The sequence below is a fragment of the Peromyscus eremicus genome, chromosome 2 (genome assembly GCF_949786415.1).
Source record: "Peromyscus eremicus chromosome 2, PerEre_H2_v1, whole genome shotgun sequence".
NCBI classification, from domain to species: Eukaryota; Metazoa; Chordata; class Mammalia; order Rodentia; family Cricetidae; genus Peromyscus; species Peromyscus eremicus.
Genome location: NC_081417.1, coordinates 144,023,432 through 144,039,462, shown reverse-complemented (window position 1 = coordinate 144,039,462; position 16,031 = coordinate 144,023,432). Strand labels below are relative to the sequence as shown.

Sequence of the window (16,031 nt, the reverse complement as noted above, 5' to 3'; positions counted from 1 at the left end):
GGATCCTGAGATTAAAAACAATGAAGAGTTCAAGGCCACAGATCGACAGAGCCAGAGTAAGCTCCAGGACAGCATTCAGCTACATAGTGAGTTCTAAGCCATCCTGGTTACATGAGACCCAATCCCCAAAAGAAAAAAAAAGGGGGGATGGGGATTTCAGTCTGAAGTTTGCTATTCATGAGTAGAGTGATTTTTAAAAAAATGTATCTTGTGCCTGGCAAGACGGTTTAGTAGTTAAGAGCACTGGCTGCTCTTCCAGAGGACCCATGTTCAATTCCTAGCACCCACATGGCAGGTCACAACTGTCTACAACTCTAGTTCCAGAGGATCCAAAATCCCCACACAGATATATGTGCAGGCAAAATACCAATGCACATGAGATAATAAATAAATTTTTTTAAAAGCTGTGAACCAATGTAACTTTATTCATAAAATATAAAAGGTAGCTACTAGGCCAGGTGGTGGTGGCTCATGCCTTTAATCCCAGTACTTGGGAGGCAGACGCAGACGGATCTCAGTGAGTTTGAAGTCAGCCTGGTCTACAGAGTGAGTTCCAGGACAGCTAGGGCTGTTACACAGAAAAACTCTGTCTCAAAAAAAACAAACAACAACAACAAAAGGTAGCTACTATCATTACTCTATCTCAAATGCTGAGGACTGACCACATAGAATATATCAAAGTAGGAGCTCAGTAAACCTGAGCTAGAAAGGGACAAAGTTGGTCTTCTAATCAAAATCCAATCTTGATTTCAGGAATCTACAGTTCCCAATGTGAGTATCAACAAGTATGACTCAAGAAGTCCTACACAGTCAAACAATTTCTCAAGGTCTGTTTTGAAGCCAGGTCTGATGGTACAGGCCTTAATCCCAATTCCCTGAAAAGCAGGAGAACTACAAGTTCAAGGCCCCGCTGGGCTGCAGAGTGAATTCAAGGCCAGCCCAGGATACTCAGTGAGACTCTGTCTCGAATGAAAAAGCACAAAGAGGGCTGAGGATGTAGTTCAGTAGTGAAGCTCTTCCCGAGCATGAAAGAGGCTCTAGGTCAACCCCAGGACCACAAAATGAGGGAAAAGAAGAAGAAAAAACCACCTGTTTTGAGAAAGGGTCTTTAATACTTGCCAGAATAGTGGCATCATGGGGAGAGGGGATAATTCTAAAGACTGGAGAGCAAAAGAATTGCTCTTCTTATTCGATTGTGTCAACTACTGAGTTTAAATTAGTTTAAGTTACACGAGATATATGTGTGTAATAAACAGGTGTGCATACACTCAAATTGAAACTAAAATGAGCCATAACTCTCTCTTAAAAAAACAGCGTCTATATCCTAAAATAAGAAACTTAATTTTATTCGACTGGAATTAATCTTACAACTAAGAGAATACACTTCAGATTTTCCTATCTTTTACCAGAGAAGGAAAACCAGAGCTCCAAAATAAATATCATAAGCAAAGCTTAATAGCCTCGCCCATCAATCTCAAACTGTTTATTTTTAGGTATCTAGAAATCACGATGAAAAGCAGATTTGTTCTAAGATACGTCTGTATCTGAACAGCATTCCCTCTGTACAATCCTTGTTTCTATTCTTCTCTTTTCTAATTCAATTCTGTTTGGTTTCTAAGTTAAGAAGTGTGTTTCATTTGCATAAATGGTAACTATTCTGAGATACTATTCATGACTATACATTTGAATTCTTTAGAGTACCATTCATAACTTCAAATGAAACAGGAAAAAAACATTCATTCAACTTTACCTTCATGGTGACTAAGATATGAGTGATGCTAATGTTATACTACTGTAGAGCAAGGAGTCCAATCTACAGCCCCAGGAGAGCTATGGAAGCAGCCCAACACAAAATCATAAACATACTTAAAACAGCAGGGGGTTTTGTGTGTGTGTGTGAGTGTGTGTGTGTGTGAGTGTGTGTGTGTGTGTGATTTTTTTGTTGTTACTTAATTTTGCAGGTTTTTTCTTAAGATTTTTAATTTTTATTCACGTTTATGTATGTGTCTGTAAGTGTGTGCAAATACCCAAAGACACCTGAAGAGCGTATGAGATTCTCTGGAGCTAGAGTTACAGGCAGTGTGAGTCCTGGATATGGGTGATGGGTATTAAACTGGGGTCCTCTGTCCTTTGGAAGGGCAATGAACACACACACACCCTTTTTTTTTCTTTTCTTTTTTTTTTTTTTTTTGTTTTTTGTTTTTTGAGACAGGGTTTCTCTGCATAGCCTTGGCTGTCCTGGAACTCACCTTTAGTTCCATCACTTGGGAGGCAGAGGCAGGTGGATCTCTGTAAGTTTGAGGCCAGCCTGGTCTACGGAACAAATTCCAGGACAGCCAGGGCTAATTACATTTATTTATTTTGTGTGTGTGGAGGTCAGAGGACAACTTGGAGGAGTTAAATCTCTCCCACCATGTAGGTCTCTGTGATGGTCAGTTTTGTTTTTTGTTGTTATTGTTTTTAATTAATTTACTTTATATACATAATAGATGTTTTGTCTGCAAGTATGTCTGTATGAGGAATCAGATCCCCTGGAAGAGGAGTTACAGACAACTGTGAGCTGCCACGTGCTGGGAATTGAAATTGAACCTGGGTCCTCTGGAAGAGCAGCCAATGCTCTTAAGAGCTGAGCCATCTCTCCAGCCCCATGATGATAACACAATGTAGAATCGCCTCATAAGAAAATCTCAATGAAAGACTATCTAGATTAGGATGGCCTGTAGGCATGTCTGTGAGGGACTGTTCTGATTATATTAATTAATGTGGAAAGACTCAGCCCATGTGGGTGGCAACATTCCCTGGCCTTGGGTCCTGGACTGTGTAAGAAAGTAGAGAAAATGAGCTAAGCAATAGAAGCACGCATGCACTCATTCTCTCTCTGCTCTTGACTGTGTATGTGACCAGCTGCTTCAATTCCTGCCTCAATGGATTATGACCTGGAACTGCCAGCAAAATTTAAACCCTTTCTCCCCTAAGTCACTTTCTTCAGGGTATTTCATTAGAGCAACAGAAATGAAACATTTCACTCAGAGGCTGAACTCAGGTCTTCAGGTGTGGGAGCAAGAGCCTTTACCCAGGAAGGCCCTAAACCTGTTTTTTAGAGTTACAAAGTATCTAAGCAGGGACAGCAAAGATACATCTTAGCCATAAAGCTCAAACTTCAGTTAAGAAGAATCCCAGCAGGTTCTAGCAAGTTCTTTTAAAAAGCAATGCAGGTTGATCTTTGGGCCTAAAGCTTTTCTGTGAGTCTTTCATTCATGAAAGTAATAGTCTACTAGATCTTTACTCCATCTAATCTTAATCAGTGATAAGAAATTGAATTTACATAGATCTGCATAAATAATTCAGCTCTCTGTACTGCTCCAATATACTTTAACTTGATAAAATAAAATCTGAACAGAATAAAGATAATGTGGCTATTTGAAAGTTGTCATTTCCTGATTTCCCTCAATTTCTTTTCTCATCCAAAGACAGAAGACCTATAACCAGAAAGGAGGAACAGAAGCCAAGCAGCCCAAGCACCGGCTCAGCACCCATCTGCACTCACTTCCTTCTACTAAGTTACCCTGCTAACTCAGTGGTTTTTGCCTGGGGTGATCTGGCTCCTCAATGTCCGTGCAACGATGTCTAGAGATATTTCTGGGTGTCACATTGGGGGAGGATGTCACACTGCTATTGGCACCTAATGGGTAGCAAACAGGAGACTGTTTATGAAATGGAACTAAGAGAAGCCCACACAAATGACCCTAGAGAAGCCAGACATGGTGGGACAGGACATCCGTCGAGAGACTGAGGCAGAAGGATCAAGAATTCAAGACTGGCCTGGGCTACAGAGTGAGATTCTATTTTAAAACAAAACCACAAGAACAGAATAAAACAGAGACATTGTTAGCATTTATTAAACCTATATGGTATGTTGTACATTGACCATACAAAAGTGAACCATAAAAGGCTGAGGATACCAAGTGTGGTGATGCATGCCTTTAAATCCCAACACGTAGGAGGCAGAGGCAGGTGAATCTGTGAGATCAAGGCCAGCCTGGTCTACATAGTTAGTTTCAGGACAGTTAGTGCTACATAATGAGACCCTATCTCGAAGGGGAAAAAAAAAAAGCTGGGAATGTGGCTCAGTGGTATGACACTTGCCTAGCACATATTAAAGCCTGGGTTTAGTCTCCATTAAAAAAAAAAAAAAATTGCCGGGTGGTGGCGCACGCCTTTAATCCCAGCACTCGGGAGGCAGAGCCAGGCGGATCTCTGTGAGTTCAAGGCCAGCCTGGTCTACAGAGCAAGATCCAGGGCAGGCTCCAAAGCTACACAGAGAAACCCTGCCTTGAAAATACAAAAACAAACAAATTAAAAAAGAACATTAAGTCCCATCTTTAAGAAGCACACAGTAGGGCTAGAAAGATGGCTCAGAGGTTAAGAACACCGGCTGTTCTTCTAGAGGTCCTGAGTTCAACTCCCAGCACCCACATGGTGGCTCACGATCATCTGTAATGAGATCTGGCACCTTCTTCTGTATACATAATAAATAAATAAACCTTAAAAAAAAAGAAGAAGAAGAAGAAGAAGAAGAAGAAGAAGCAGCAGCAGCACACAGTAAACCAGGCATGGTGGTACACACCTTTAATCCAGCACTTGGGAGACAGAGGCAGTTGAATCTCCAAGTTTCAGGACAGCCAAAGGCTACAGAGAAACCCTATCTCTGGGGGGGAAAAAGGAAGAGGAGAAGGAGAAGCAGAAGCAGCACACAACTAGGGAAAGCAGTTTTATAACTTGTCTGACTTGGGGGGGGTAATAATTTTTTGAGATTACAATATAATTACATCATTTCCCCTTCCTTTCTTCCCTCCAAACTCTCCAATACCCACCCCTGCTTTGTTCCTTTTTCCCTATTGTCTTTATGTGTGTCTGTGTGTGTCTGTGTGTGCCTAAATACAAAACTACAGCCTGCTCAGTCTGTGCCTTGTCTCTTGTTTTTCAGAGCTGACCACTTGGTACTGGATAACCAATCAGTGTGCTCCTCCCTGGGAAGAAGCTCCTGCTCTCATTGTTCCTTAGCTGCCTGTAGTTTTCGTTGTCTGACTTAGTTTGATTCTGATTAGTGCTTTAACCAAAGGGGGAGGGTAAGTCAATGAGCCTTTCCCAAAGCAGAAGATGACATCTTAGATCTGCTCTAAAGGAAAGCAAAAAGCATCTTATTTCATAGCCTATATACACTCTTCCCAAAAAAGGAGCAATCCAACAAAAAGTCACGGAGCATCAACTGTTCCTCATGTCATAAACTTCAACTTTCTTTTATTTTTTTAATTTTTTTTTTATTTTATTTATTTATTTATTTAGGTTTTTTGAGACAGGGTTTCTCTGTGTAGCTTTGGTCCCTGTCCTGGAACTTACTCTATAGACCAGGCTGGCCTCGAACTCACAGAGATCCGCCTGGCTCTGCCTCCTGAGTGCTGGGATTAAAGATGTGCACCACTGCTGCCCAGCCTTTAATTTTATTTTAATTATTTAACTATGTATATGTGTGTCTATCTGCACACAAGAGCAGGTGCCCACAGAGATGAGAGGTGTCAGAGTCCCCTGGAGCTGGCTGTGAGCCACCTAATGTGGGTACTGGGAGTTGAACTCAGTTCCTCTGCAAGAACAGTACATGCTCTTAACCTCTGAGCCATCTCTCCGGCCCCTCAAACTACAACTTTCCATGTCTTCTTTTGGCATCACTAGTGCCCAGGAGTCTGCCTTCCTTATCCAAATCCCCAAAAATTATGCATTTCTACCTATTTCCAAATTATCAGTTGTCACCGCACTCAACTTGAGTAAGACTAATACTCAAGAAATAAACATAACTTTTGGTTGGCCAGGCATGGAAGAGCATGCCTTTAATCCCACCACTCAGTATATCTTTGTGTGTGTGTGTGTGTGTGTGTGTGTGTGTGTGTGCGCGCGCGCGCGCGCCACAGAAGGTGTGTGGAGGTCAGGTCAGAGGACTGCTTTGGAAGTCAGTTCTCTCCTTCCACTCTGGAATCCAGGGATTGGATTCTGGTGTCAGGTTTGTGAAGATTTTTGTTGTTGTTGTTTTTGTTTCAGGTTTTCTCTGTGTAGCTGTGGAGCCTGTCCTGGAACTCACTCTGTAGACCAGGCTGGCCTCCAACTCACAGAGATCCACCTGCCTCTGCTTTCAGAGTGCTGGATTAGAAGTGTTTGCCACCACTCCTGACTGACGCATAGAATGTACTCAGAATCACAAGCAGATGTTAGAATGTAGCAGGCTAGCTCACTGTTTCTGCAGTTATTTTCAATAGTGTCAGCAATTACGAAAGGATGACCTAGACCAGGATCACTCCTATTCCCTGGTCCAATTCACCATTTCACACCCTCTACACCCAGTGAAAGTGCTATTATCAGACACTATGGAGCCATTCAAATAGAATGAACTGAAGCCTTCAAACAGTGGTTCCATAGTCTTCTGAAGAACAAAATTCTTAAAATCTATGTTGTCATGAGGGTTCTTATAAAGAGAAGAAACCCTTCATTGTCAAACAATGAACTTCATTCTATAGTAGAGGTAGCTCAGAAAAGCTAAGGGTACATATAGTATAACTGAGGATGTAGCTTAACTGGAAGAGGCTTGCTTAGCATGCACTAAAGTCCTAGTTCAATTCCCAGCACCACAAAACTAGGTATAGTGGCACAAGCCTCCAGACCCAGCACTTGGGAGGTGGAGATATCGGGATCAAGAGTTCAAGGTCATCCTCAGCTACACAGCTAGATCCAGACAAGCCTATGGAAAAAAGACCTTGTCTCAAAGCACCAGGGAAAAAAAGAAAAGAAAAAAGGAAAATCTGACCCAAATTCCATCTACCAGTGATTATCCCATATTACACTAAGCACCACCCTGCAGGAAAAAAATCAGCTCTAAAATCCCGCAGGCACAGATCTTTCTCTCCAGTGTACAGAAAACGGTACCATTTCTCTCAATAGCTATAGAAAACAAAGAGAGCAAAGAACCTATGGAGTATTGTTTATAAAAGGGGGGCAGAGAGGCTGGTGATGTGACTCAGCTATAAAGGGCACCCGCTTAGCAGACACAGTGGAGTCCCCACTATCAGGACCACGAATAAAGAAAAGGTGGAGGGGTCCTTTAGCATCTAAAAACAAGTAGGGAGGATACTAAAAGATCTGTTCCGGTACCTACATAAATGCACATCAGCTGTATTTTAACTAAAGTGAAAGTTTTATATCACAGAAAAGGAAAGAAGTAGTTCTCCACATAACACTATTTTTCGGACTCTGAAATCAACTCCGTTATACAGTGTTCACTGTATGAGTGTTTTGCTTACAAGTATGCATGTGCACCATGTGTATGCCTGCTACCTGAGGTCAGAAGAGGGAATCAGAGCCTTTGGAACTGGAGTTACACATACCCACACACAGATAATTTATTTTTAAAAAAAACAAAAAAGAAAAGGCTTAAGGGGCTGAAGAGATGGCTCAGCAGTTAAGAGCACTTGTTGCTCTTGCAGAGGACCCAAGTTACTAACACCCACATGGTGATTCACAGCCATTAAAAATAATAATAATAATTTAAAAAAAAAAACCTTAACTGTCAAAAACCAAGTGGGAAGCTGGGCAGTGATGTCCCAGCACTCAGGAAGCAGAGGCAGGCATATCTCCGTGAGTTCAAGACCAGCCTGGTCTACAGAGGGAGTTTAAGAACAGCCATGGCTACACAGAGAAACCCTGTCTCTGAAAAAAAAACAAAAACAAAAACAAGCAGGACATGGTAATGGCCAATGTCTGTAACCCCAACATTCCAGAGTCTGACGCAGGAAGATACTGAGTTCAAGGTAAGTCTGTGTTACATAGGAAGACCAGACTCAACAGAAAATAAATAACAACATTAAAAAGAAAACAGTAAGATATAAATCAATGTCCAAACACATCGTATTTTTCAAGTGACGATGGCTCTGCATCCTCTTCATAGCAAAGTCAGATTATGTTAAAACTCAGAGTTAAATCACAGCTAAAATTTGGCCAGACTGAAAATTATGGCGGGAACAATGAATCAACAGTGATAACTCACTAAAATGTTCTTTAAACATTTATCTGAGAGGATTTAAGACTTAAAGTTATTTCATTCTAGATTCTAGAATCTACAAGCTCATTCTCGAAGTCCAGCCAACTCAATTGCCTTTTCCTGGGCAAACAGTGCCTCCCACACGGCCGGGACTGTCCTCAAAGCTCCCTGACAGGAAGCAAGAGTTTAGAAGTTCCTTCCTTCCTTCCTCCTTTAGCTGATGCTTTTCTGCTTTTAGAATTTCAAACAAAGAAAATACATATTGGCTCCACAGCTAAGAAACGCCCTCTTTCTCAGCAACTTCCTCTTCCGATCTTCCTCCCTGCCACTGACGGAGAACAATACCCACAGCTGGGCCTACTATTTTGATTAACCCAAAGCTCTTGAGGTTTCTAAAGGTTAAGAACTACGATACCCGACTACCTCCTCCTACCCAAAGTCCACTGCCTTCACTCACCTGAAAGGTAAGGGAGGCACAAAGGAAGAAACGGTACACTTACAACACAGGTAGGCTACAGAAACTTTGACCATAAGGAACCCAAAGAAATGTAAACGAACGAAATTTCCGAGATTCCTCCCTCCCAATAAAACGTAGTCTTCTTAAAGAGAGACAGACACTGGGATCGTCCCACCCTGAACCAGAACTTTGGTGTCAACACACCAGAAGCCGGTGAACTTTCTTCTGCAGGATGCAAACTGAATTCTCTGCTGTCCTGACATGCTTGGAAGTGACTTTTCTAAGTCACTCTTAGAAAGTCACAGAGTGAGAAAAGAGGATGGACTTGTAATGAATAACCCTGAGCTCAACACCTCGCCTGTCCCCACACCAGAAGCGAAATCAAATCTCTGGACTACACCCCTCCATTTCTGACAAAGCAAACTTCCCTTTTGAGCGGGCAATGACTTACCCCTGCCCTGGTGCTTCCCAGAGGAAACACCCTCACGTTGGTAAGCGCCTCACAGTACTGTGTGGCCTTGAGCAAGTTACTTAACTTCTCTGAAACTTGGCTTCCTCACCTGAAAACTTGCAAGGTCAGCTGGAAAAACTAAACAAGAATTTATCCCTAAGGTGTGGCACATAGTGGGACGACCATAAACGTTCTTCTTGTCTTTCTCCCTCTTCAGTACTGGCTTAAATGCCAATAGTAGCCCCAAAGGCTCTCAATCTATGGTCCTCATCTCACAGGACCAAAGGAACCTGGCCCTACCCCGTCACGATCCGGTGGCACCCACGCTTTGGTCCAAGTGGTCCCGTAAGCCAACTCTCCTTTCTCTACGTGTGTTCTGTGCACACGTGCGCGCACACTTACACACAGTGCCCTACCCACTCCCCAGCTTAGCAGCAAGCCCGGGACCTCAAAGAGGACGTCAATTCCTTCATGGTCCAAATAAGGAAACTGAGGCTCAGCCTGGAGAAGAACTTGTCCAAGAGCTCGGGAAACCGCTGAGACCCAATCCACATACTTCTGGCGAAGTCTTTTTACAAATGGTAAACTGAGGCCCAAAGACGGAAGTGACTTGCTCAAGAGCACACGGTGGGCTGGTGGCAGGGCCACAGGTCGGCACACTTTCGCCGGGCCCTTCCAAGCCTCCGAAGGGCCCTCTGGGTCACCACCACCCCTGGGGTGTGGCCACGGCGCTGACAGCACGCGAACCGCTGCAGCGGCGGCCAGAGCGGGCACCGGATCCCCCCGGACCCCGCAGGGGCCGCCCGGCCACCGCTCGCGCCCCGCAGCCGGACGCGCCCGGGAGGGACTTGTTGCTCACCTGACCTCGCGCAGTCGCCCTCAGCGACATGAAGGGCTGGCCGGCCGGCCCGTGTCCCCACGGAGTGCGCCCCGGCCCACCGCTTCGCGGGCTGCCACACTGCCGGAGCCCCCCTCAGCGCGCTACGCCCCTAGCCGCACTCCACCGGCCCGAGTCCGCCATTACGTGATTTCCCCGCCCCGGGACGCAGCCACACCCCGCCAACCGTTCTGATTGGCTCTCCGCCCCGCCCGCCCTGGGCTTCCATCTCCCCCATTGGTCTGAATCCAATGCCAATTAAATAAGTACGCAAAAGACGTATTCAAAGGTAGTGTCCCGGGAACTCCACCCGAGCGACTTCCGCAATCGGAGTAAACAGAGGCCAGGGCAAACCAAGTGAGGTGGAGGTGGAAAGAAAGGTAAATCGACGCCCAAGTTCGAGCGGAAAAATATCAGCTAAGAAAGTGCAAGACCTCGTCAAACGTGGGTTGAAAGATGAATTCTTTTTATTAGAGTCCGGAAATCCAGTGTTTTGAGTGGAAGGAACGGGCCGAGCCCATGAACTTTCTGAGGACACCCCTCGAGTTGCAAATAGTTATGTCCCTTCACGCCTTGTCCCAGGCGGGACCGAAAGTTGGGTGGAGAGTGTGAGTCATAGGCTTCAGCTCGCTCCAAAGCCTAGGTGTCCTGGCTAAGCTTAGGTACTGGAATTGGGAGTTAGTTCTGAGAGGCCACTGCCTCTTCACTCTGCAACTTCAGACAACTCCTGCCTAATTCTCACTTTGTTCTACAAAGTAGGGGCAGCAGGCCCAGGCAGAGCTGCTTCCAGTCCATGAAGGTGGGAGATACGAGGATGCACGCCCAGTGGCTTCTTGAATATAAAATGCTGCAGCTGGATGACAGTGTGACAAATCCAGTTTAGCCCATTTAGTATTCTAGAACAAGTCTGTGTAACAGGTATAGGCCTCTTACGGAAGAGTGAATCTTAGGCAGGTGGCTGCTCTGTTACTGTCATGTCCCCTGCGCTCTTTGCAGTGAACTGAACTTTTGAAAACGAGAGTTGTGGGGAGACGCAGCTGTTAGTAAAGCGCCGCCTTGAAAGCAAGAGGACCTGCGTTCTAGAACTCAGATTCAAAACAAGAAGTCGAACAGACCCGATGAGGCAGACCTGTAGTGCCATCTCTGGGGAGGCAGAGACAGGCAGACCTCTAGAGCTCACAGGCCCACGCAGCCTAGCCTGCTTGTCCAATCTAGGCCAATAAGAGAACCAGGTCGCAAAAACCAAGATGCAAGTTGCCAGAAAAGCCCCTGAGGTGATTCTCTGGCCTGCGCATATACACCCTCACACACAACATGCAAACACACACACACACACACACACACACACACACACACACACACCCCACCCTGAATTCATGAAATAAGTTTTGCCCACAGTCACCCGGGTAATTGGAAATGACCCCAGGACTCAAACCTCCATCCCTTAGCATCTATCCCTGTTTTCTTACTCTTAGACATCTTGTCACCTGAAAAAGGCTTTCCTCCCCCACCCACCCCCTTAGGAGGCCAGGGTAGCCCGAAAGGTGCCAGGACAATGTTCCTTTCACTCCTGTCAACGTAAACGTGGGCCCTGCCATCCACCAGCTAGACCAATATTCTTGTGGAAGTGTGCCCCAGGGATGTGGTCAACATCTTCCTAGCATTCTAGGGGTCAAGAGAGAAGAGATGACAAGTAGGTGAACAACTTAAACAGAAGCCAGATGAGGTTGCCACTGGGGGCCGTCAGTGAGGCGACCAAATGCCAGGTTTTTATTTTTATTGTATGTATGTATGTATGTATGTATGTATGTATGTATGTATGTATGTATTTAGAGCAGAATCTCTCTATTATGGAGCCCTTGGCTGTCCTGGAACACTATGAGCCAGGCTGGCCTGAATTTACAGAGATCCCCCTGCTTCTGCCTCCCCAGTACCGGAATTAAAGGCATTTGCCACCACACCTGACATTTCCAGGTCTTCCGTCAGGTCTGTCTGCTCTTTCAAGTAGAGCTCTGGCCGTCAAGGACTGCTTTGAGTGTATTTCCAAGTCCTCTTCCCTCCCTGAAGCTTAAGACTTCAGAAAGGCCAACACTGCCAAGTAAGCAGTGCAGACAGGGCCCCAGAGATCGCTGGATTAGTGTCTCCCGGGCTCGGATTGAGACACTCAACCTGACATGTGACTGTTGAAATCCTGGCGTGACTGGAGAGTGAGGGAGGCAGCTGTGTACATGACAGAGGCCTTGGGCTGAGGCTGACCAAAGACAGAAGCATAACTCCACCACTCTCAGTCTGCCTGTGCCTCACGGACCCGTTCTCTGACACGTGGACAACAGGGACTGGAGAGATGGCTCAGTGTAAGAGCACTTGCTGCTCTTCCAGAGGATCCAGGTTCAGTTTCCAGCACCCACAAAGTGGCTCACAACCACCCAGAACTCCAGTTGCAAGGGATCTGACACCCTCTCCTGACCCTGATGGCACTGCATATACACGGTACACGTGCATACGTTTAATGCACACATAAAATAATTAAACCTAAAAGAAAAATGTTTTGATGTAGACAACGGAGCAATTGTGAGAGTTGAGTGGATTAATGGTAGACTCAGTGAGTACACAAAGCTCCCAGTAGTTGTTTATTCACTAGTAGATTGATCCATTCAAGAGAAACTACTGAAATGGTTCAGCAGGTAAAAATGCTTGTTGCCGAGCCTGATGACCTCAGTTCAATCTCCAGAACCCACTTGGTGGAAGGAGAGAACCAAGGCGTCCTTTGAATTTCACACACAGGCCTTGGTATGTCCATGCCCTTACACATGTTCACACGCATACACACATACACTCAATAAATAAATATTCTTTTAAAAATGCTAAGCACCTACAATATGTAGAGCACCCTGGGAATGGACAGCTGCAAGGGTGAGCAAAACAGCCTGGGACCCTCACGGAGCTTAGAGTTAAAGTTCAATTAACCAGCAGGCACTTCAAAATTCCATGTGAAGCCGGGGCGGTGGTGGCGCATGCCTTTAATCCCAGCACTCGGGAGCCAGAGCCAGAGCCAGAGCCAGAGCCAGGCGGATCTCTGTGAGTTCAAGACCAGCCTGGTCTACAAAGTGAGTTCCAAGAAAGGCGCAAAGCTACACAGAGAAACCCTGTCTTGAAAAACCAAAAAAAAAAAAAAAAAGAAAAAGAAAAGAAAAGGAACAAGAAGGCAAAGAGCAATGTGTTCACCAGAATGAGTGTGGGCCAGGGGAAGCATTCTGAGCAGGTGGTATCAGGGTGAACTGATGAGCAGTGCGGGAGAGTGTCTGCCCATAAATGAGCTGGAAGTTGGAAAAAAAGTGGTGCACGTCAAAAGATGGGCCCAGAAGGAGCGAAGCCGATGAGGAGACTGGCAGGGGGAGGTGGGGCAGAGCACACAGGACCTTCAGATCCCGTTATTGCCAAATGAATAAGGATATTACAGGGGAGGGAATCTGCCTTTGAAAGTGGAGCTGTTCCCTGAGGATCTCTGCACTGCTTTGAAAGAACACAGTCTTCAAGGTACACTCTCTTGGGTTTGAACCTTAACCGTACCACCTTACCTGGGATTGAGGGACCTTGCAGGCACAAATCTTGCTGTACTTTGTTTATTGGAGGACTTAAGATGATATGATAGAAGGTCATAAATTAGGGGATGATGGTTTTTTTGTTTGTTTGTTTGTTTGTTTGAGACAGGGTTTCCCTGTATAGTACTGGCTGCCCTGGAACTTGCTCTGTAGACCAGGCTAGCCTCAAACTCACGGAGATAGCAAGTTTGAATCTAGTTTGGCCTACACATGGAGACCAAATAAACAGAAGGTAAGGGTTATAATTGCTTTTGGCCTTGTGCGCAGGGAGAGTCAGGTGGATTTCTCTGAGTTTGAGCCTAGTCTACATAGTGAGTTGCCAGCCAGCCAGGCTACATAGTAAGACTCTGTCTCAAAAAATCAATTGAGTAAATTGTTTTAAATTGTATCAAAAAAATTGAGTACGAAATAATTACTATTACTTCTGTTTCCCAGAGCTGTAAAGATTGAATGAGATTGAGGTGGGTTTGAAATTGCAGTACTCAGGAGGCTGAAACAGGAAGAAGATCAGTAGTTGGAGGCCAGCCTGGGCTACACTATGAGACGGTGTCTAAAATAAATAAATAAATAAGTAGACGTGGTGGCACCTCTGTGATCCAAACACTCAGGAGGCGAAGGTAAAAGGATTAGAAATTTAAGGTCGCCCTCAGCTACATAGCAAGTTTGACACCACCCTAGACTACACGGGATCCTGTCTCAAAAACAAAACACACATGTGAATGAGACAGTAGATGGGAAGCATTTAGCACAGTGATCCGCATACATCAGCAGTTATTGGAGGGTAATAATAGATCTAACAATGATTATGGTTATTAAGCCCAGTGTGGTGGTTCATGATTGTAACCCCTGTACTCAGGAGGCTGAGACAGGAGTATCACCTGGGCTACATAATGAGTTCAAGGACAACCTGGGCAAGACTTTGTTTCCAAACAACATATTGAGCCTGGTGTGGCCGGTCTTTGATCCCAGAACTTAGGAGGCAGGCAGTCTGATGTCTGTCAGTGGCAGGCAGTCTGGTGTCTGTGAGTCTGAGTCCTGCCTGGTCTACATAGAGAGTTCTAGGACAGTCCGGACTACATAGTGAGACCCTGCCTCAAACACAAGTAAAAAGTATTGTTGACATGCTGCTGATGTCATCAGTTTCTACCTGCACTAGAAATTAAGGTTTAGGGCTTTGCTGACAGGTTAGCCAATAAGAACCTTAGTATTTCCTGTGTAGGTGATGTAGCTGGAGAGCCTGCTTTTCTGAGAAGATAATGCTACACATATTAAAAATATTAATAATCACCAACATTTAATGAGCATGTACTGTATGCTGGACACGTGTGCATGCTGTACATGTAGTACTGTATGCTGGACACGTGTGCATGCTGTACATGTATGTATTAACTCAGTCCTTACAACAAGCCTATGGGCCTGTTTCTGTTATCCTCAGGTTATCCATGAGGTCAAGAAAGAACAGGGTAGCTACGTGCCTGGCCCCAGGACATCCTGTCAGGAAGCACTAGCTAGAACTGAACACAGCCTGGGCTAGCCAAGCCTTCCCTCCTCTACCCAAGGAATCAAAGGTATCGCCAGAATGTTGAAAGTATCCAGTACCTGGAGCAGATCGCCGAGGTTGCAAAGGCCACGCCCTATGTCTCTGGTTGAGCTCTAAAAAGTCAAACTGGCTGGGAGTGGTGGCATTCCCTAGGGGGCCTAATGAGACCCTGTCTCAAAAAGAACAACTAAGTCAACTGACCATTCCCTGAGAAGAACATGAAACAGACCTTCTTCCTGCACAGGGGAGGCAAAAGAACTCCAAGCACACTCCATTTGCACGCCAGCTTTGCAGTTTAATGGCTCTGTAATCTTAGCCGGGTCACACCCATCCTCTGGGCCTCAGTTTCCTTATCTCTGAAATAGGGATGATAAAGCTTCAAGGCACACACACAATAAGGCCTGCACAAACTCTAAAGTGCAGTCCACCGGGGAGTTCCTGTCACTGTTGCTATGGGGACAGGAACCCTCTGGGAAAACAGCCCATCAGGCTGACAAGCAAAATTGCCACCTGTAGAAACAGACCAGTGATCAATTCCTAGCTATGCCTCTTCCACAGTCTGGAGCTAGGTGTGGGACACCTAGAATCCCAGCACCCAGAGGCCGAGGGAAGAGGATGGAGGGTTTGAGGCCAGTTTGGACTCCAGAGTTAAGATTCTGTCTCAAAAAAACATAACCGCAAAACTAACCAGCCAGAAAACCCAAACATGATTTCTGATTTTGGTCAAGGTGTATAATCTAGTAGAGCCTCAGTTTTCTTGTCTATAAAATGGAGCGACTCATATGGATCTTGTAGAGAGGGAGAGAAAATGTGAGAACGTCTGCAGAGCTGCAAGCCAGTGTCTGGTACAGAACCAGCAGAGCCAGGTATGAAACAGAAGGATCAAAACCAATCACCTCTGGGCAGCCTGCATCCCCACCCCCATCTGGGGGGGAGTGGGTGGAGAGCACTGTCCTCAGAGCCCACAAAGTCCCCGCCACTCCCCTTCCTCTGGCATCCTCAGCTCTCTCTCTCTCTCTCT

The 16,031-nt window shown here is 45.4% G+C and overlaps 1 protein-coding gene across 1 annotated transcript in view; it reads right to left on the bottom strand.

The window, feature by feature from the left end:
• Positions 1–10,047, bottom strand: part of Wasf2 (WASP family member 2) — a 66,044-nt gene extending 55,997 nt beyond the window's left edge. The window contains exon 1 of the mRNA XM_059255113.1: positions 9,851–10,047. The gene's annotated coding sequence lies outside the window, so the exon portion shown is untranslated. The remainder of the gene's footprint in view (positions 1–9,850) is intronic.
• Positions 10,048–16,031: the final 5,984 nt, after the last annotated feature.